The 21,100-nt window shown below is 41.6% G+C and overlaps 1 long non-coding RNA gene across 1 annotated transcript; it reads right to left on the reverse strand.

Moving 5' to 3' along the window:
- Positions 1-16,580: 16,580 nt before the first annotated feature.
- LOC112112423 lies at positions 16,581-19,814 on the reverse strand. Its single transcript, XR_002908594.2, has 2 exons — positions 17,803-19,814; positions 16,581-17,008 (listed from the first exon to the last, which is right to left on the reverse strand). It is a non-coding gene; the product is annotated as an uncharacterized LOC112112423 (long non-coding RNA).
- Between the last annotated feature and the right edge of the window lie 1,286 nt (positions 19,815-21,100).

Below are 21,100 nucleotides of genomic sequence, written 5' to 3' on the forward strand. Positions count from 1 at the left end.
GAGCCAAGATTTCACCCAGAGTATCTCCATCAAATTCAATGAAATTAGTTTGGATTTACACTGTGGTTAGGAAGGTCAACATCTGTCCCGACTGTGTGTGCATCTTTGCAGAGGACTATTATTAATTATTACTATTATAGAAATTCCAATTAAAACCGGTTGGCCTTGGGAATCAGACTACGATTTTGAGAATATAGTATCTTGTTTAAAATCCCATTGGGTTAGAACGTTGTTCTGGTGTTTTATGTTGAAGATACATTTTAATCAAACTGGATTCTTTCTTGCCAACCTGCCTAGTCACAGCAATGCATTCAAGAGACTCTGAGAATAACTGGAGCCTGTTATGACTCTGGAGGAGCTAAAAAGAAAGGAGGGAAAAAGGTAAATTTGGAGAACCTAAAAGCTGAATCTCTCTCTTACCCTTGCTGTCTGGGGAATTCAAGGTACAGCAGACAAATTAATTTTAAAAAAATACATATACATACTAAAAAAATCTCTTACAAGTCATTTAAGTCACCAGAAATGAGCTATGCATGGCTTCTGACCACGGAGACATGACAAACCTGTCTTCCTTCAATCTTTTTTAATGAATAAGGCTGAAGAAGAATAGGTTCAGTGGCAGCAAGGACCACTCTGACACCAGTGACATTCCAATGCATGCTTAGTGTCCTTGCTCAGACAAGCTCTGCCTGACCAGCTCTTTCTGGCTAACTAAAATGCCTTGGTTCCTGCCTATGGGTAACAAGGTATTTTCAGAACAGATAGGACTTATCACAACACATGCCATGTTAAATGAAAATCTTATACTGTTCTCCACAGGAGAAAAAAACCCTGATCATCAGCTCTGTTAAGGAATTTCCATTCATGGGGTCCTATTTAGTGAATGACGGGCTCCAATGCATACAGTAGATACCAGGATCTCATTGCCATTAGGACCAAAAACATTAACACTTTTTGAGCATGGATTGCTTTTTGGTGGAGAAAAATCAGATTTTGTAGCACGGACATGCTATAGAACTGCTCATACATTGAAGGGAAATATAGTATGTTTTACAATGAACTGGGCTGACAGGTTTGTGGTATAGGTGTCGGTTTATCCCTTATTATTACAGTAGCACTGAGGAGAGGAAATGAAGTGTCAGTTTTGAAATAAATGGCTGGCGTGCCTGTGGCCTTCAGCAATATGTCTCCGACCCGCACACAGATTTGAGCTGTCAGCAGTTATTTTAAATTACACGGATGTGAAATCATCTCTGCCAGTCAGAGTGGAGGGATGCTTCACAGCTGCTGATGAATTATACAGTTCCTTAAGTTTCCTGCACTCAGATTGGTTGTAGCTGACTGATTTGCATAACAACCATACAGCTATTTAAATAATAATCGGAGGAGGTGACTTTTATTATTAGTTAATAACAGTGTCCTGGGCTAAACAAACTCTTCACCTGAAGGTCAATCTATTGCTTAGCCCAGGATAAACGTACCACCATGTTACCAGGAAGCCCATTATTTTTATTGCACTAAAACAGGGATCGGCAACCTTTGGCATGCAGCCGGCCAGGGTAAGCACCCTGGCGGGCCGGGCCGGTTTGTTTACCTGCCGCATCCGCAGGCTCCCACTGGCCACAGTTCACTGCTCCAGGCCAATGGGGGCTGCGGGAAGCGGCATGGGCCGTGTGCCAAAGGTTGCCAATCCCTGCACTAAAATATGCATTCCCTCTTCTCACTCCTGCACTCCACTGACTACTGTTCTCTGCTCCCTGTCCACAAGCCCACAACAAACATGAACACACTAACATGTAATTCACCTCCCCATCTTCTCATGCTTCCAAACCCCAGGCTCCTCAGTATTTCCCCATATACTGTACATCCATGTCTCTTTAGGAAGACATGGTCTGACCCTGCCCTTCTATCATTAGAGCAATTCCTTTTTAAAAGTAATGTGACTTCTTATCTTGCATTAAGTGTGGTGACAGGGTGAGGATGTGGGGAGGTGAGTAGGTAGAGGAGCCATGCTTGTTATGGGCATATGGATGAGGTATTCTGAGAAAAGTGGCCAATCAGAATGCATACACTATAGAGTTATTGCTCAGTAGTTATGGGCAGAAGGACAAAAACCTTAATGCAACAAGCTTCTTGCACCAAACCAATTAATCCTGGAGTAGTTGTAGAAGAGCTATATGCCAGAAAGATAGGTCAGAAGAAATACCACAGCAAAAATGCCAAACAGGTAATAACCCCATTGCAAGTAGGAGAAAATGGTACATTTCAGCGAGAAAATGGCTGCCAACCTGCAAAACTAACTGTCTGCATTCAGATCATACACCATAACCAGGACTAGAAAACAGGATCCAGGTGGCACAGCCACCTCAGTAGCTGAACAAGCTACCACAGAAGGAACTATTTTGAGAACAAGTAGTGACTATATTCTCAGAAAGTCACTGAGGTTCAGAAATACTTATTGACAGATGTCCAGTACTCTGACTGTTATCCTAGATGTCTCTATTTCTGTGTTTTATTAATTGGCTGTACTGGTTTGTGGTTATTATTTTTAGTTCATAGGCTCCAAGGCCAGAAGGGACCATTGTGATCTTCTAGACTGACCTCCTGTATAACTCAGTCCACAGAACTTTAAAATAACTCCTAAAGCATATATTTTAGGAAAAACATCCAATCTTGATTTTAAAATTGCCAGTGATGGTACATTCACTGCAACCCTTGGAAAATTGTTCCAATAGTTAACTGCCCTCACTGTTAAAAAAAAAAATTATGCCTTGCATCTGGTTGATGTGTTTTCTTTGCACAGGATTTCTTGTTTAAAATATATTTTAAATGGGAAGATGCAACAGAAGCCATAGGAGTCAGGGGATATTGATCCCTGCCATGTGAGAGGGGTATAATTTTTGGTAATTGACTTTTGTCATGCAATAAGAGACAGAAGCTACAGCTCAGTGTCTTACCAGCACTGCTGGTGAGCCAATATTTTCTTCAAGTCTGCATAAGGAAGCTACCACTCAACAGCTTTGGTTTAAAGAGTATTGTAGATAATGTTTTCTTTATTTGTATTTAATATGAATATTTGTATACTAAGCAATTGTGCAATATTCTTTCTTTGACAGAGCTTCTAATGAGACCTAAAATACCAGAGTTGAAATAAAATGGGCCAAATTTTTACTTTAAATAGAATTGTAGGTGCTCAACACTTCTGAAAAATCAGGCCCAGTAGCACTAGGTTGGACTCTAATACTCTCTGAAAAGCCCTTATATGACACAACTTCAGCCTGTGCTTTAGCAAAGAGTTCAGATGAAGAGCAGGAGGGAGAGTTCTACATAGTTAGCCCCAATCTTCCAGTTACACACATTAGAATAAATGTTTGTGGTGTAATCCAGGGATCGGCAACCTTTGGCATGCGGCCCGCCAGGGTAAGCACCCTGGCTCCAGGCCAATGGGGGCGGCGGGAAGCAGCAGTCAGCACATCCCTCGGCCTGTGCCGCTTCCCGCAGCCCCCATTGGCCTGGGACGGCAAACCGCGGCCAGTGAGAGCCGCGATCGGCCGAACCTGTGGACACGGCAGGTAAATAAACGAGCCCAGCCCGCCAGGGTGCTTACTCTGGCGGGCCGCGGGCCAAAGGTTGCCAATCCCTGCTGTAATCAATGGGGGAAAAAATAATGTTAGCCAAAAAAACATTTGGGAAAATGTTAGCTTTACTAAGAATATGTATTCAAGAAAGGATACATGCAGGGAGAACAATTTGCCATATAGTGTAAGTAAAACATATTAAAGAAGCAGGCAGTTAGGATGGAGTGTAAGCAAAAAGTAGCTGGCAAAAAACCAAAAATCCTATTGTTTACTGAAGTCAGCCTGCTCTGCAATCATGTATTGTAAAGGGTAGCAACTCATAGTGAGACAGTCCAGAGAACCTTGAGATAGGAGAAACAGTATATTTTCTTTTATTCCACATATAAGGACATATGTATATGCAGCAATGCAAAGTAGTTTTGATTTTCTACTAATATTTGTAATGCAAAAATGTCCTTGTGTGCATAAATATCATCTAGTATCAACTGTTGAATAGGAAACAATGCAGGACTCAAACAATAACAGCAGTAAGGAGAAAGAACAAAAGCATTGTGTGCTTACTTGACATATCTTTGCCTCCCATGTCCATTTTCACTCTATTTGAGCAGCATTTAGCATATTCTGTTTTAGACAGAGACATTAAGAGAAGGGCCAGCTAAAGTCGTTTGCTCCTTTGATTTTCATGAACATTCTGGGTAGATTTCCCTACACTTCATTGTCCTAACATCAGAGCCTCAAAAACACAATCACAATAACAGCACCGGGATCTAATTGTTTATTTGCTCTGAGCAAGTTGGGGCCACTGGAATTTATTTTAGCTTTTCTTTTCCTTCACAGCCCTTACAACTCCCCCTCTTTCACTCCGCTCTATAGTCTCTCTATATTTATCCACATCTGGAGTTACTGAGATGAAATATGATCATGTTGCTGACTGTATGGTGCTCTTATAATAGGAATCATATTGACTGAGGATTTTAAGACAGTATTTCAGATTTGGCTAATTTTGGTTGAGATTTTCAAACTTGATTAGGAGATTTAGCAACAAAACTGCTATTATTTTCAATGGAGTTTTGTGAATCTTTTGAGACCCAGAAGTTGCTTTTTGCTTGTATAAGGCCATAAACCTGAGGTTTTCAAAGATGACTAAAAGGGTGTTTTTCAAAGTTACAGATGAGAGTTAAGTGTTGAGATGCTTTTAGGCACCTGGGGGCGGGGAAAGTCACAAGAATAACACTGTGATCCACTAAGTCAGAATTAGGCACTTAGGTTGCCTATTCGATGAATGGAGAGAGATAGGTACCTCGGAACACAATCCACAAGTCAGCATGCTAGGTGGGGAGCTGCCTAAGCTAGTGAAAGAGCTGTGCTGACAAGAAGCTTGTGCCCTAAACTCTGCCCCCCCTCACAGAGCTAGATGCCTAAGTCCAGGCTGAAGGGAGGCACCTATCTCTGCTTGCAATCCACAAACCCAGGGAAGAGAGGTGTTTGACTGCCTAACGCCTGTGTGGCATCTGCTCCAGTAGGACAAAACAGCTGGGGGAAAACAGATGAGACCAACCTCCCTTAAAACCTTTAGTCCAGTGGTTAGAGCACTCACCTGGGATGTAGGAAACCTAGATTCAATTCCCCTTCTGCCTCATAAGGAGAAGGGATATGAAAAGGGATCTGTTATATCTGAGATGAGTGCCCTAATCCCTGCCCTCTAGTCATTTTGGTGTGGCGTTTCCTCAATCTCTTCTATTGAAGCTATTCCACTTTAATTAAATAATTAAAATATTAATTGGGCCAGAGAAGAGTGAGAATCACTCTATACTCTAGTGTAGAGGTTCCCAAACTTTTTTTTATTGTGTACCCCCTTCCAGACCTACCAGCTGACCACATACCCCATCCCTTCTCATCACTGACACTTTATGTGTTCTTCTTAACACTACCTGTTTTTAGCCACCTGTCCATATTTCTCTGTTACGAACAGATATAGTTATAATGCGACATATACAACTGAAAAAAACCCTGACTAAGTTCTGAGCTAGGTTAGAATGGACAGTTGCTGGGCAACTGAACCCACGCTGTACGGTGATTGGAAGTAGGGCTCTGTACATCAGTGTATCTGTGTTCGCATTGGTACATCTTGATGTAAATTAACTACTGTATTTTATATAATAAATTCCCATAGTTTTAAAGCTCTATTATGAAAATGCAATAAATAAAATTAATAGATAAAATCCACCATTAAACAATATCTCCCGTGTACCCCCCAGAGATGTCTCACATACCCCCAGGGGTACACGTACCATAGTTTGGGAACCCCTGCTCTAGTGGTTAGGGCACTCACCTAAGAGGTAGCAGAACCCTGTTCAAATCCCTTCTCATCAGACAGAAGGGGGATTGAAGTAGGAGTCGCCCACCTCCCAGCTAAGTACCTAATCACTGGGCTAAACATTGTAAGAGAGGGCCTTCTCTTCCCTGCCCCCCCAAGATGTTTTGCGTAGGTCTAGGCAGCTCTGAGTACATCTACCAGACAAGACCTCATGGGGGAGACAGGCAGTCCTCCATCTATTTCCCCCACCGTTTGTGAAGCGCTCTGGGGCTTTGGTGGGAGATAAGTGACTGGATGCCTACAGTGAAACAGCAGCACACATGCTCAGAGGCAGAAACTTAGGCACTGAGGGAACGTCTATTGCAAAACTTAGGTGGTGAGTGAGTTCAGGCATCTAGGGTCTCGTGACAGTCAAGTGGAATTTGGTAGATTGCCATGGCACCTAAAAATGGGACAGAGTAAGCAGCTGTAGAAGTTGTGCCTGATTCAGATGAGGAAGCCAGGCTTGGGTCATGATCATCTAAGGGTACACCTACATTGCAGCCGAGGGTAGAATTTCCAGCTCATGTAGATGTACCTATGGTATCTTTGATCAGGCTAGCATACTTAAAAATAGCAGCATAGCTGCACGCCACCTGACTACAATCCTACCTGACCCCCATGGTAGGAATTTGGACAGCTAACCCATGCCCCACAGGCATAGCTGCAGCCACAGTGCTATTTTTAAGCATGCTAGCTTGACTGAAGCTAACACAGGTATGTCTACTTGAGCCTTCTAGGGTTGCCAACTTTGTAATATTTAAAGATGGACACTCCAGCAGCAGTGCTGCAACCTCCCCAGCCCCGCCTCTTCCCCAAGGCCCACTCCCTGTAAACTCCTCTTCCCCTACTTCCTATGGCACTCGCTGCTCTTCCCCCTTCCCCGGATCAGGAGGGACTCACCTGCGGAGCTGCGGCTGGGAGCTGCAGCCACCCAACGCAGGTAGGAGGCAGCCTCGGCTGAGTAGGGGCTGGCATGGGTGATGACCCGGTGCCTCCCTGCCTCTCCTATGCAGAGTAACTGGACTTTTGGTGTCTGGTCAGTAGATTTGACCGGACATGGTCAGGTCCCCTTTTCAACCAGACTTTCCAGTCAGAAACTGGGCACCTGGCCACCCTATCTTGAACTGAAAATTACACCTCTGGCTGCAGCATAGACAGACCCTAAGAGCTAATTACATGGCTGATTATAACACTACTTGAGGGTGGAATCTCAGCCCAATCATCATGTATGATTGTACTGTTCAGTGGATATGACAAAGGGGCTGTCAGCTCATCATAGGTGAAATGGGCCAGACAGGCAGCTGGGGAAGACTACTACAGCTATGAAAATCAAGACACCGGAGAGATTCCTATCTGAAAGCTTTGCTCCTACCAGCAAGGGAGCAGCCACAGAGGGTCAGATCTGCAAATGTATTTAAGCACACAGCTAGGCCTCTATCTGCATCTTTAGGTGCCTAAATACATTTAAAAATCTGACCCAAAAGGTATTTCCTTTGTCTGTCATCTCCCAAGCTAACAGATGAAAAGCTGCTAAGTACCCATTTTAATTTTCTGTATTTCTTTTGCACTTGTCAGTATTTGTACATAGGACTAGTATTATTTCAAAGATTCTCTGCTGTGACTTCTATTTCCATTATGGTGTGACCATTATACACCCTGAATTGGACACAGCAAGTCCAAAATCTTTAATGTCCTTCTCCGTTGGTCGGTGGTGGGGAGGGGCTTTGTGCCTGCAATCTAAACATGTGAAGGGGTATCTGAAAGGGGAATTATTGACAATGCTGTATATTACATTTTTAGAGGGCAAGTTTCTATTAATTTAGATTTGCATTATATAACATCATTGGTGAAAATAACATTGCAATGCTAATAGATCCATCTCATGAGAAACCATTACAAATGACGGTAGAACTGCATTGACATTTTATCTGCTTGGACCCAGTGATTCCATATTTTGCATAGAACTAAAATTTAGCAAGTTTCTACTGTTACTTGAGAAGTATTTTCTAGAAGAAAAAGTAGTGTGTACCAATGGATACATTACTGGAAATACATGGGCAGTTAAACATTTGAGAAAGAGAAACATGCAACCTCAAATACCATGAATATGACAGATCCAGGAGGCTTTCAGGTGAGTTCCTGTGGGGATGCTGGGAAAGACAACTTAATTTGTACTTTCTTTTCCCCTGCTTTGGTGTGGATGTTCAGGGCTCTGGAACAGAGGTGGGCAAACTACGGCCTGCTGGACTGTCCTGCCCGGCCCCTGAGCTCCCGGCTGGAGAGGCTAGCCCCTGGCCCCTCCCCCACTGTTCCCCCTTCCCCACAGCCACGCCGCCGCACGGGCAGCGCTCTGGGCGGCGGAGCTGCGTGCTCCTGCAGAGCAGTGGCAGCGTGTCTGGCTCCAGCCGGCGTGGCAGCCAGACATGCTGCTCTGCATGGTAAGTGGTAAGTGGGCCGGGGGGTTGTATAAGGGGCGGAGGGTCCCGGGGGGCAGTTAGGGGACAGGGAGCGGTTGAATGGGGCGAAGGTTCTGGGGGGTGGTGAGGGGACGGGGAACAGGGATGGTTGGATAGGCATGGGGTCCCAGGGGGCCTGTCAAGGGGTGGGGATGTATATGGGGTCAGGGCAGTCAGGGGCCTGGGAGCAGGGGGGATTGGATAGGGGATGGGGTCCGAGGGGGCAGTTAGGGGCGGGGGGTCCCAGGAGGGGGCAGTTAAGGGACAAGGAGCAGGGGGGGTTGGATGGGTCGGGGGTTCTGAGGGGGGCAGTCAGGGGGACGGAGCAGATAGGGGGCGGGAGCCAGGCTGTTTGGGGAGGCACAGCCTTCCCAACCCAGCCCTCCATCCAGTTTTGCAACCCCAATGTGGCCCTCGGGTCAAAAAGTTTTTCCACCCCTGCTCTAGAAGATGGCTCATATTATAAATGCACATATGTTTTCAGAGTAACAAAATTTTAACTGGTTTCAGAGTAGCAGCCGTGTTAGTCTGTATCCGCAAAAAGAACAGGAGTACTTGTGGCACCTAAGAGACTAACAAATTTATTTGAGCATAAGCTTTCGTGGGCTACAGCCCACTTCATCGGATGCATAGACTGAAACATACAACAAGAAGATATTTATACATATTTTATTTATACACACTTATACAAATTTTAACTATGATTCCTATTGATTGTAGTGAGCGTTACATAACTTAAAGCCTGAACAATGCTTTGAAATGTTTCTCCAACCTGTTAGACCATTGTTCTTCCCTGTTGCAGTTTATGGGCCTAATTCTAAGAAGTTCATCACTGACTTTAAAAGGAGCATGATTAGGTTCTTTAAATGCAATACAAGATCATTATGATGTATCTGTGAACATAGGGTGAAGCAAGGTTGGAGAAGGGGCTTTTATCTATATCCTTTGACATTTTAGGTTGGACCATTAGTATTATTTTAGTTAAATGTTTTGTCTTATGTATGCCTGCACTATGCATTAGGACAGTTCTAATGATTTTAAAATGCCCACACCGTAATACATTCTCTATATGTGCAGATACACTTCAGTTTTTCACTTTAAAAACATAAAAATATGCAATTCTTTATCTGAGAGCCACCATATATAACTTCAGTAAGGAAAGTAGTGTTCTGTGAAACAGAGCTCAGAAAACTACTATCAAAGAGCATACACCACTGGAAATCCATCATAGCAAAAGCTGTCAGAAATTTTTAAACCTATTTGCTGAAAGAAAAGCATTCACTACAAGAAGTTGCTTTCAGAGTTAGCTGCAGACTACAAGAGTTCATACATCAGGCTTTAAACGTTTGTTTACTGCCAAGAGTTTAGCAAGAAAATTTGGATGAATCAAGTTTGCTATAACATATGACTTGCACAGTAAATTATTTGCAACTTCCATAATAAGTAACAGCTTTTTGAAAGTTTCTAACATCTTTGTGGTAAAGAGTAAAGACAAGACGTGAATCAACTGCAAAGAAATCCAGATCAAACTTTTATATTACTTACTAACATGTTTTGACACCTCAGGAGCAAATATAGATAACTTATAGAATTCATCAAAAGCAAAATTGAGTTTTGGACTTCCATAATATAGTATGGTGCAAGATCTGAAATGTATGTACATGACAAGTCAGAAGCAGAATGCAGGTCAGCATTACAGTTACTAGAATGTATATGGTAAAGTTCCATATCAATATAGTCATGAACTGAATTAATCAACTATAAAAACCTAAAGTATTCCAGTTACATACACTGGTCATTTCAATACTTGTATACTAAGGTTTCTTTAATAATGTTAATGAGAATTTTTAATCAAATAATCCTTATGTTCAGAAGGCAACCTTAAGTATAAAATTAAATTTTATAGTTGGGGGTGCTGGATGTCTCTGTAGAAACCGAAGGAACTCTGAAAATGTATACCATTTGATGGTTAACCAAACAAAAATGAACACTCACACAAAAACAAGCATTTCAATCATGTAGATTTCCAGATTGTTCAGAGTTGTACTGGAGGATTCCTCTCCTGCATAGGTCTTCTGAGGCTTATAAAGGTAAAGTAGCTGATCGGTCAGCCAAAGAAGCACTTAAAAGTTAATGCACATAAAAAACTTAAGTGCTGAAGCACTTAGAGGCCAAGCCAATGACCATTAAGCCAACTGGCATCTATACTTCGTGATATAGTGAATTCATCATTACTTGGAGTCTTCAAATTTGGTGCATGCTTGTCTAGAAGATATGCTCTATCTCAGCCATAAGATATTAAAGCTCAGTACATGTAACCCATGCCTCCTTGGTGCGGTGCTCTGTCCCCCTCTAGGGGCACCTAGCCCAACAAGAGATTGATGAGTCTGCTACAGTCTTGGCAAAGAGCCATATGGCTATAAGCTCATGCATTTAACTCCAGGGGTCCCAGGTTTGATCCTGCCTGCGGAGGACCAGTGTCTGTCAGCATTACACACTCACATAATGTGGAAGTAATTCAAGTCAAGAAGGCCTAGTGTTATGCAGGAGATAAGCCTCAATCTTAGCACTACTTTCTGGTATTTAAAAAAACAAAACAAAAACATTTTATAATCAACACAGAAAAATTGTAGCATTTAGCCTGAACACAAGCCTAAAGTTCCCCCTTGAGCATAAGACCAAAAAAAAAAAAAAAAAAAATCCCCAAACCTTTTATTTAGAGTCAAGCAAAGTCTCTGGTTTCTCCTATTCATCAGGAAAGAGCAAAAGTACAAACATGAATCAATTACAAAGAAACCCAAACAATGACATAGTTGAACATTTATAATACTTCCTAAAAATGTTTTCAGCTAATAGCCTATCACTCCTTCTTGCTTCTGGAAAGGACAGTAGGAAAAACCTCCCTTTTCATCAGGAGTTAAACAGAGTCCACAACTGTTGGGGAAGAATTACAACTGTCTTCTTTCAGCATAAGTACATAACTCCTTCTCACAGCAATCACAGAACTTCCTCTTCCTTTAATATGCTCCAGGCTGTCTTCTTGAGGGCCTAATGGGCCCCAGCTGCTGCAAAGCCCTACCTATTAACTCTTTCCTCCCTAATAAAACCTTGTCTGGAACTCTAGGGTTTCCTCACCCAGCCACCTTTCTGGGCATTTTAATTTAATTTTAAATGAAGCTTCTTAAACATTTTGAAAACCTTGTTTACTTTATATACAACAGTAGTTTAGTTATATGATATATAGACTTATAGAGAGAGACCTTCTAAAAAACGTTAAAATGTATTACCGGCACGCGAAACCTTAAATTAAAGTGAATAAATGAAGACTCGGCACACCACTTCTGAAAGGTTGCAGACCCCTGGACTATAAGGTGGATAGAAAGCTGGCTAGATTGTCGGGCTCAATGGGTAGTGATCAATGGCTCAATGTCTAGCTAGGAGCCAGTATCAAGCAGAGTGCCCCAGGGGTCTGTCCTGGGGCTGGCTTTGTTCAGCATTTTCATTAATGATCTGGATGATGGGATAGATTGCACCCTCAGCAAGTTTGTGGATGACACTAAACAGGGGGGAGAAGTAGGTATGCTGGAGGGTAGGGATAGAGTCCAGAGTGACCGAGACAAATTGGAGGATTGGACCAAAAGAAATCTGATGAGGTTCAACAAGGACAAGTGCAGAGTCCTGCACTTAGGACAGAAGAATCCCATACACTGCTACAGACTGGGGACCGACTGGCTAGGCGGCAGTTCTGCAGAAAAGGACCTGGGGATTACAGTGAATGAGAAGCTGGACCTGGGGATTACAGTGGACAAGAACAGTGTGCCCTGGTTGCCAAGAAGGGTAACAGCATATTGGGCTGCATTAGTAGGGGCACTGCCAGCAGATCAAGGGAAGTGATTATTCCCCTCTATTCAACACTGGTGAGGCCACATCTGGAGTATTGTGTCCAATTTTGGGGCCCCCACTACAGAAAGGATATGGACAAATTGGGGAGAGTCCAGCAGAGGGCAACGAAAATGATTAAGGGGTTGGGGCACATGATTTATGAGAGACTAAGGGAACTGGGCTTATTTAGTCTGCAGAAGAGAAGAGGGAGGGGGGATTTGATAGCAGCCTTCAACTACCTGAAGGGGGGTTCCAAAGAGGCTGGAGCTAGGCTTTTCTCAGTCGTGGCAGATGACAGAACAAGAAGTAATGGTCTCAAGTTGCAGTTGGGGAGGTCTAGGTTAGATATTAAGAAAAACTATTTCACTAGAAGGATGGTGAAGCACTGGAATGGGTTACCTTTGGATAGGGTGACCAGACAGCAAGTGTGAAAAATCGGGCCGGGGTGGGGGGTAATAGGAGCCTATATAAGAAAAAGATCCAAAAATCAGGACTGTCCCTATAAAATCGGGACATCTGGTCACCTTACATAGGGAGATGGGGGAATCTCTATCCTTAGAGGTTTTCAAGGCCCGGCTGGGATGATTTAGTTGGGGTTGGTCCTGCTTTGAGCAGGGGGTTGGACTAGATGACCTCCTGAGGTCTCTTTCAATCCTAATTTTCTATGATCCCTGCTCCCCACCTTCAAATAAGTGCTCTAACCACTGAGCTATGGGATATTCTGATGTGGGGCTCCCTCAGTCTCTCCTGATTAAGCTGTTCCACTGTGAATAAATAATGAAACAGTATTTGGAGCAGGTCTGGACTCTTGGTGTCCCATCTCCAAGGTGGGCACCCGAACCACCAGGCCAGAGTGTCATTCTCTCTCTCTCTCTGGCCCAATAACTAATTCATACACAGTGGAACAGCTTCAACAAGAGGGACTGGGAGAGCTCCCACATCAGAATATCCCATAGCTCAGTGGTTAGAACACTCCCCTAAGAGGTAGAAAACCCCTGTTCAAAGCCTTTCTTCCTTCTTCAGCAGAGGGGGAAATTGAACCTGTGTTTCCCAGTGATTTAGAGCACTGAGGAAAAAAGTTGTAAGGTGGGACATGTGATGGGCTCCCCAAGGATGCCACTTGAAACTGGGGTACCACTGAGGCCACCTGTTCCACCAGCCTGCGCTCCCTTCACACTATATTGCTGAGGCAAGCCAGCCAAGCCCTCAGGCTTCAGACTGCACTTTACCAGCACACATACAGGTAGGGACACGCCCAGCTGCAGTTTCACACAGATGCTGAAATCAGCACTGCAGGGGAAAGATCAGCTAAGAAATTGCCCAGCACTCAAGTGCACACCCCCTCTAGAGTGTAAAACCAAGATTGTGTCATCTTGCGCTGCACAGAGAACTATACAGCATAAACTCATTGAAATTTGCCCCCTCACTCAATGTGGAGGAAGATATGCACAGTCTTTTGCCCCCTCCCCCAGTTATGAATTCCAAAAACTGGTTTTAGATCAAACAAAAACAAGTTTATTAACTGCAAAAGATAGATTTTAAGTGATTATAAGGGCTAGCAAACAGATCAAAGCAGATCACCTTAGGAAATAAACAAAACTGCAAACTGAGCTTAAGATACTAGAGAAACCGGGATAAGTAGCAAATTCTCACCCTAAATGTTGTTTTAGGCAGATTGCAGAGATTCTTGAAGGCCAGCTGCACTGACCTGCAGCTTAAAACTTCAGCTATTTCATTCACAGGCTAGACACCCTTCCAGCCTGGGCTCAGTCCTTCTCTCCCCCACCCCCTTCTTTGTTTCCTAGATGTTAACAGCAGTCATCCTTGGTGGGGATTCAGTGAAGAACAAACCTCAATTATGGCACTCCCCTGCCTTAAACAGGTTTTACATATGGCGGGAATCCTTTGTCTTCCAGTGTGATTCCCACCCCAGGTCAGTGGAAAAGTACTATTTTATCATGGAGTCCAGTATCAGATGATGTGATAACATGACCCTGCAGCCCCAACTCAGTCTGTTTGCAGTGTCCACAGGAAGGCTTTCCAGGAAGGTGAGAGATTAGCATCTTCAAAGACCTATTGTTTTTCCTAATGGCCCTTTCCAGCCCACAATCTAGACTGATTGCATTCTGTCTAGTGGGCTTTCCCCAGGTGTAAACACATTTGTAATAGGTGCATAGACAATATTCCTAATGTCAGATACAAAAATGATACATGCATACAAATATAATAATCATAATCAGTAATTCATAACCTTTCCAATGATATCTCACATGACCCATCTTACATAAAATACATCTTAGATATGCTATAATCATATAACAATATTTCTGTGAAGAATATAGGACATAGTATCACATGACACCTCTACCTCTGAGCAGATTTTGAATGGGGCCCACTCTGGAAGGCATGCCCATTAGATCACACATGAGTTAGGCAGAGGAACATTTAATATTTCCATTGTTTGTGGACTGCACTGGGACTTAAGAACGAGAAAGGCATCTGGACACCTAGCATGAGGCAGCAGTGTACATGCCCAGAGGCAGCAACTTAGACATTTGAGGAACTTTATTAAGAAAACTTAGGCCCCAAGTGACTTTAGGCACCTACAGGGTCAGGCAGCAGCTGAACAGAGGGCTTGTGGATTACAGTAGTGCTTAAATCTGGTACTTTGGTGCCTAAATTCCTTGGTGGATCTGGGCCTTAGTCCTTTGGGGAAGGAACTGTGTCTTCCTCTGTGTTACTTTAGCAGGTACCATATGTGCCCACATCCTGATCAGTGCTTTTGGGCACTGTTATAATAAACACTACTGAAATGTAGAACCTCTGGGGTGAAATGTGTCAGCAATGTAACTGTATGTAACTGCTTACAGCAGGAAGTGAAAAAGAGCCAACAAACTGCAAGTGTAATTTAAAAAGCCTAATTACCCAAGTTGCAATTAGCCTAAGACAGGGGTTAATGTTCTTACTCCTACAAAAAGCATGCTCCATAACACAATGTCGTAGCATTTCTTCAGTTCAGAGAACAGAGTGCCAGCTCTGAAATCAACAACATCCCTTACTGGTGTTCTCTTGAAGCCCCCTATAAATACTAATTCCACCAGTCACTGCTCATTTTTAGATATCTGAAGAGATCCCAATAAAATTGACATGACTTGTGTATTCTAAATCAAGCTGGGTTTTAAGCAATAGTCTGCTATCCACAAAGGCTGTAATTTTAATCATCAAAAATATTCTATTTACATTGGGTAAATGACAAGCTTTTCTATAGCAATTGTAGTGGGGGCCCCTCACCTTTGGAGCACCCCCAGCAGCTCAGTACAGGGCTGCTATTGCACCTCTACCTCAGTTTCCCAGGTGTTTTTAATTAGTCCCATGAGGCTTGTACATTGAACAGCACCCTTCAAGTGTCTAGTTTATTCAACCCCAAAAGCAGATCACGACAAAAATAGACCTCCCCTCAGCTTCTCTGGCACCTGCTAGACTGTCTTCAAAATTGTGCTTATAGTTTCTCACAGCTCTCTTCTACAGAGCTGGAGCTGTGGTTCATGCCAGCTGCAGGGCTTAAGCCAGCTTCTCCCCCAGCTGGGCCCACTTACAAATCAGTCCTTCCTCCTCAGGCTGGAAGGGCTCAACAGGCAGACCTTTCCCTGAGGCTATCTTCTCCCTGCTCATTCAGGGGCCCTGCAGAAGCCTTATTTCTCCCTACAGTATCTAGTCACCTGCCCTGCTGTGTGGGAGGAGACAGCACTATGCTGGCTCCTGCTCCCACGTCATTTCTTATTGCCTGGGTGAGAGGGGATCCCTGCCTCACCTTCTCTGCAAGGCTCCAGGTCCTTAAAGATACACTAATGGGATTCCTTTCAACTGCTATTTTTTCCCCAGGACCCTTTTCCCCTCTGTCCTATCTTCTCAGTCCTTATGTGTAAGACCACCCCCAAGCTCTTAAAGGCCATGCATGTGATAGGGAGGACTGATTGGTAGCTGAAATGCCCTTAAGGGGCAGACTACCCCACCACAACAATATATTTTGGAGACCTGATGGGGACAAATGGAATTCACATCTTATTAAAACAGATATGAAGGTAGCTAAAGAGTGATTACATCACTGAAAAGATGTACAATATTGTTAATGAATTCAGTGCAATTTTAATCAAACATACAGTGCACACAATGCCAAAAATTGGTAAAATATGCAAAGAACCATTTATTTAAAAACACAGAAAAACGATATGCTCATGGCTAGACATCTTTGAAAGGGAGATTATATATATATATACACACACACACACATATATAAAAATAGACTTGGAATTTGTATTTATTTATTACTTTATAAAACACCTACATTAGTCTTTGGATGATGAACAATATGAAAAAATATATAACAAAAACATGGCAGTCACAAGTCCAATTAGCATACTACTTTTCTTGAAAACAAAGAGGCAGATTACTAAAACAACTATAGTTAAATACAAGAAAAATAATTTGATGAACTATTACAAAACAAACATTCAGTGAGGTCAGTCACACAAGTGAGCAGACCTGTTCCAGGAGTATTTCCCATTCCAAAGGGAAAGTTCCAGATGCTCTCAACCACAAGTAGATTGACAAATTCCCCCATGTGGTTATATACATGACCCAATCATTGTGCACCACCAATGGGAGAAGGTATCCGAAAACCAGCATGAATCACCTCCTTCCACTTCTGCTCCTAGTACCAACTCTCATTCCATCTGTAACAAGATTACAATAATGTTTTCCTTCTGAAAAATCTCATTCTTTCCTTTTAGCTCCTGCAAGGAGCATCTCAACCTCTCACTGAAGAAAAGGAAGTTCAAAGAGTTCAGCACATTGCAAAGTCCTTAGAGATGAAAAGTGAAGCCCCACAGGCATTTTATCTAGATCCAAATGTCCATATGCCTGGGCTAGGAAAGCATTCATGCCTTATAAACAAACACTTTATTGCTAGAAAGGGTGAGCAGAACCCATCTGGTTATGCTGGCTGAGCTCTAAACCACTCTTACTAAGGATATTTTGTAAGCAAATGTTGTACAATTCACTGAAATGCACCTAAGGGGCAGACACTAAAGCAAAATATATACATTAGTGAGCCAAAACTTTTTAAAAAAATTAAGATTGTTAATACAGCACAAGAGTTAGAGATATGCAGGCAAATATTCTTGAGAACTCCCTGGCTCTACATATTTCAAGTACACCAAAAATTAAGTGACATTTTAAGTCTACCATATGTCTCAAAGCCCTTTGAGTATACATTTTTCAAAAGCACATAGTCCAACCAAAAGAAGACACCACCTGTGCCAGTCTTACAAACACAATTACTTTGCTTTCTTTTCTCAATGTGTCTGTTTGCTGTATTTGTATCTCAGGTATGGAAGAATGGCTCTCTGTCTAAAATATAGATGGGGGAAACAGTTAATTCAAGAAATCAGTTAGGAAATTAAACAGGTTTCCTACTAAAAAGCTATTTTGACATTACACACCATAAAATACTATGTAAAATAAGTACCTCATTTCAATAGTGAGCTTTCAGGCTTAATTTCTGTTTCTTCTAATATCAAGTATGAAAAGAGATCAAGGATTTCACAGACACAGTATACCAAATCTTGCTAGAATTAAAACAAATATTTTTAAAATAATAAGCAAAAATACATGGCTTTTAAAATCCTAACAAAAAAGTTAACAAATTAAGAACACAAACATTGTAGCTACACAAGTTATTGAAAAAAATTACATAAGGATATGTGCTAAAGTACTTTAAATGTTTTAACTCTCGAACACGAACTAAGGTAGGAAACATGACACTGTAATTCAAATATCATTAAAATAAATATCTAGTAATTTGAAAAAGATGGTTCAAGACTGCCACCTTGTGAGGATTTTTAAAAGTGTGTATCACAAAACAAAATTAACCATACCTCCTCAAAGATTACAGAAATGGGCTACATCATTTTCAGAGAATAATTCTGACCAGAAATTATGTACATGGTATGAGCTATTTACTATCAAAAGTTATTAGTATAGTCTCCAATAAAGAAAATTTTACAAATGCACCTATCTATAGTAGATTTTGCATCCAAAATTAACCAATGTTATGGGTTGTTGAAGGATTAAAGAGAAATGAGGCAAGTCAAGTAACACTTCTAAGCAAAAGAAAATAGAATTACTCCTACAGGACTAGTCACACACTGCTGTCCAAAAGACCCCTGTAAATCTTCTGAAACAACAATCTCATTTTCTGATTAAGAACTGTATGCAAAGCCATCCTGTAGTTCAGCCTCTATTTGATGATCACAACAATTATTTTTATGTAAAATATGTGCTATATTTTCCCACATTATAATAAAGCAAACATATTATTGTAGCTAAATCAATTGTACCTGTTCTTCTCTTGACTTTAAACTACATACATTGTGGAGCTAAGAGGATCCACATGTTTTTCCCCTCATGTATAATTCAGCAGAAGTAACCTCAAAGGTTCAAAACTCAGTCTTTTCTCTATATATTTCTCTGTTGTCTGAGATGCAAGTTATTTTGATTTTCCTAATATTGACTGTGGAAGATCACCCTTCACTTTCCTAGTTAATAAAAAAAAAAAGCAATCAATCTAGAGCTACCGCTTTTGGATGCTGCTAAAACATGACGTTAGCTGCCACCCTGGACAAAATCACCTGCTTCAACAAATTAGCATGATTAAATTATTTTTTAAATGGATGCCTCATTAGAAACATTTACAGTAATTCATTTTTATAATGCTTCAGTAAATCATTTCACCTACAAGATATTTTGGGGCTGAGGATGTGCCCCTCTGTTTTTAAAATTACAGGCTGGTATTATCTCCCACAATAAATTTCAAAAACTGAAATATTTTAGGGGCAAAAGACAAAGATTAGAATTTTTCAAAACAGAAACTATTCTTTTCCAGGATTATTAAAATCAGGGAACCTTGGTCCACTAACAATAGATTAAAACAATGCCATTGTTAATGGTAGTTGCAGAATTTCAAATGTGATTTCAGTAAGTCTTGAAACCTTTCCTTATAACTGATAGCACTGTGACTACGACCATCTCTATTTCTGAAAAATACAGTGTTGCTAAAATAATGTTACATTTGTTTTCTAAATTTGCTGTTCAGGAAGAAATTGAATTAAATCCAATAAAGAGCCTTTAGCTCATCAGCAAAAGTGATGTATATGTATACATATGTATACAAAGTGAATGTATTTTGAAAGCCTTAATGTCTCTCTCTCATTTTCTGTTTTAGTAACTTACTAATGCATGAATACCAAAACTCCCCTGGTTGGGAACATTATTTGAAAGAACAGTGAGCTGTTCTTAACAGTGAGCTGTGAGCTGTTAAGAATGCCAAATGCCTTTTTTTTTAAATGAAAATGTAAGTATTTCAATTCAATCCTGTTTCTAAATTAGTAAGATACATAAATACGGCCATTTATTCTGGGTCAGACCAATGGTCCATCTAGCTAGTATCCTGTCTTCCGACAGTGGCCAATGCCAGATGGTTCAGAGGGATGAACAGAACAGGTAATCATCAAGTGATCCATCCTTTTGCCCATTCCCAGCATCTGGCAAACAGAGGCTAGGGAGACTTCAGAGCATCAAGAACAGGAAGTAGCACCCTATAGTATTCATTCAAAATGCAATTAACACATTTCACTGGGGAAGAAAATCCATGGTGTTAAAATGTTGAGATGTTTCAGTTTGTAAACTTCATCCTTTTTATTTTAAGTAGTTCCTAAGACCTATGTATAAGTCATTCATGAACTGCTTGATTACTAATATCCTGTACTAAAAGGCTCATCAGAAAATGCATGGTGCTCGGAGTTCAGGGGGCTTCTATATTGGGTTCCCTTCTCTTTACAGGACCAGAAGAATATGACTGCATCACAATTTTTCTATATTTAAATTCACTCTTTTCTTTACAGCTGAAACCCAACTGAGCTCTCTCAATCCTTATGTTTATCTGAAAGGCATTTAGATATCACAATATCAAGAGAGATCTACACAGAAAATAAGTGTACATGGACTATTTAAATTCAGACCCACTCTCCTTTAATCTAATCAAGGAAAAGCCAGCTATCCCATAACCCATACATTCACAAAAGCTCAATCAGGAAGAGGTTAGAATTCTAGCCAAAAAACTACTTGAACCCCCATGGTTAGCCCTTCCATTCCCCCCACACCAAAATTAAGGAGTGTGTGTTTAAAGTTGTATTTAAAGCTTACACACACACCTTTTACATAATAACATTAATTACTGTTTTAATTAAATAAGCAGAATGATGGGAGCCATGAATGATTCTCTCCCATTAACTGTCAAACTGAAATCATAAATTAAGACAGTGGTATGGGCTGGGCTTGGAGGTAATGATGTGTGGAGGTGCTTGAAATGCAACCCAGTTCATGCTTCTGCTATCTCTTTCCTACTTGGCTCTGTCATGTGGAAGTATCTGAGTGGGCTTCCCTATTCAAATGCTACATACAGATTAACAATAAATTACTGTTATTGGAGGCAGGGCAAGAAAGAAAGCAGGAAGCAGGGGAGTGCTTTAAATACAATACTCAAAGAAATTACTCACTGAAGGATGGCTCTAAGTCTTTCTCAAGAGAAGTGGGGCAGTGGTGGGCGAGTATGGATGGGATGGGATTCCGAGCCAGAGTGCAACATTTGGCATGCTGCACAGCTGAGAAATGACAGCTGTGGGTCAGTAACTACACAGCTCTGACCTTCTGAGAAACAATTCCATTTCAGAATAACTGGAATGGCGGTCATATAGGTTTTATAGGCT

This window comes from Terrapene carolina, unplaced genomic scaffold (assembly GCF_002925995.2).
Source record: "Terrapene carolina triunguis isolate 2854851 unplaced genomic scaffold, T_m_triunguis-2.0 Scaffold68, whole genome shotgun sequence".
In the NCBI taxonomy this organism is placed as follows: Eukaryota; Metazoa; Chordata; order Testudines; family Emydidae; genus Terrapene; species Terrapene triunguis.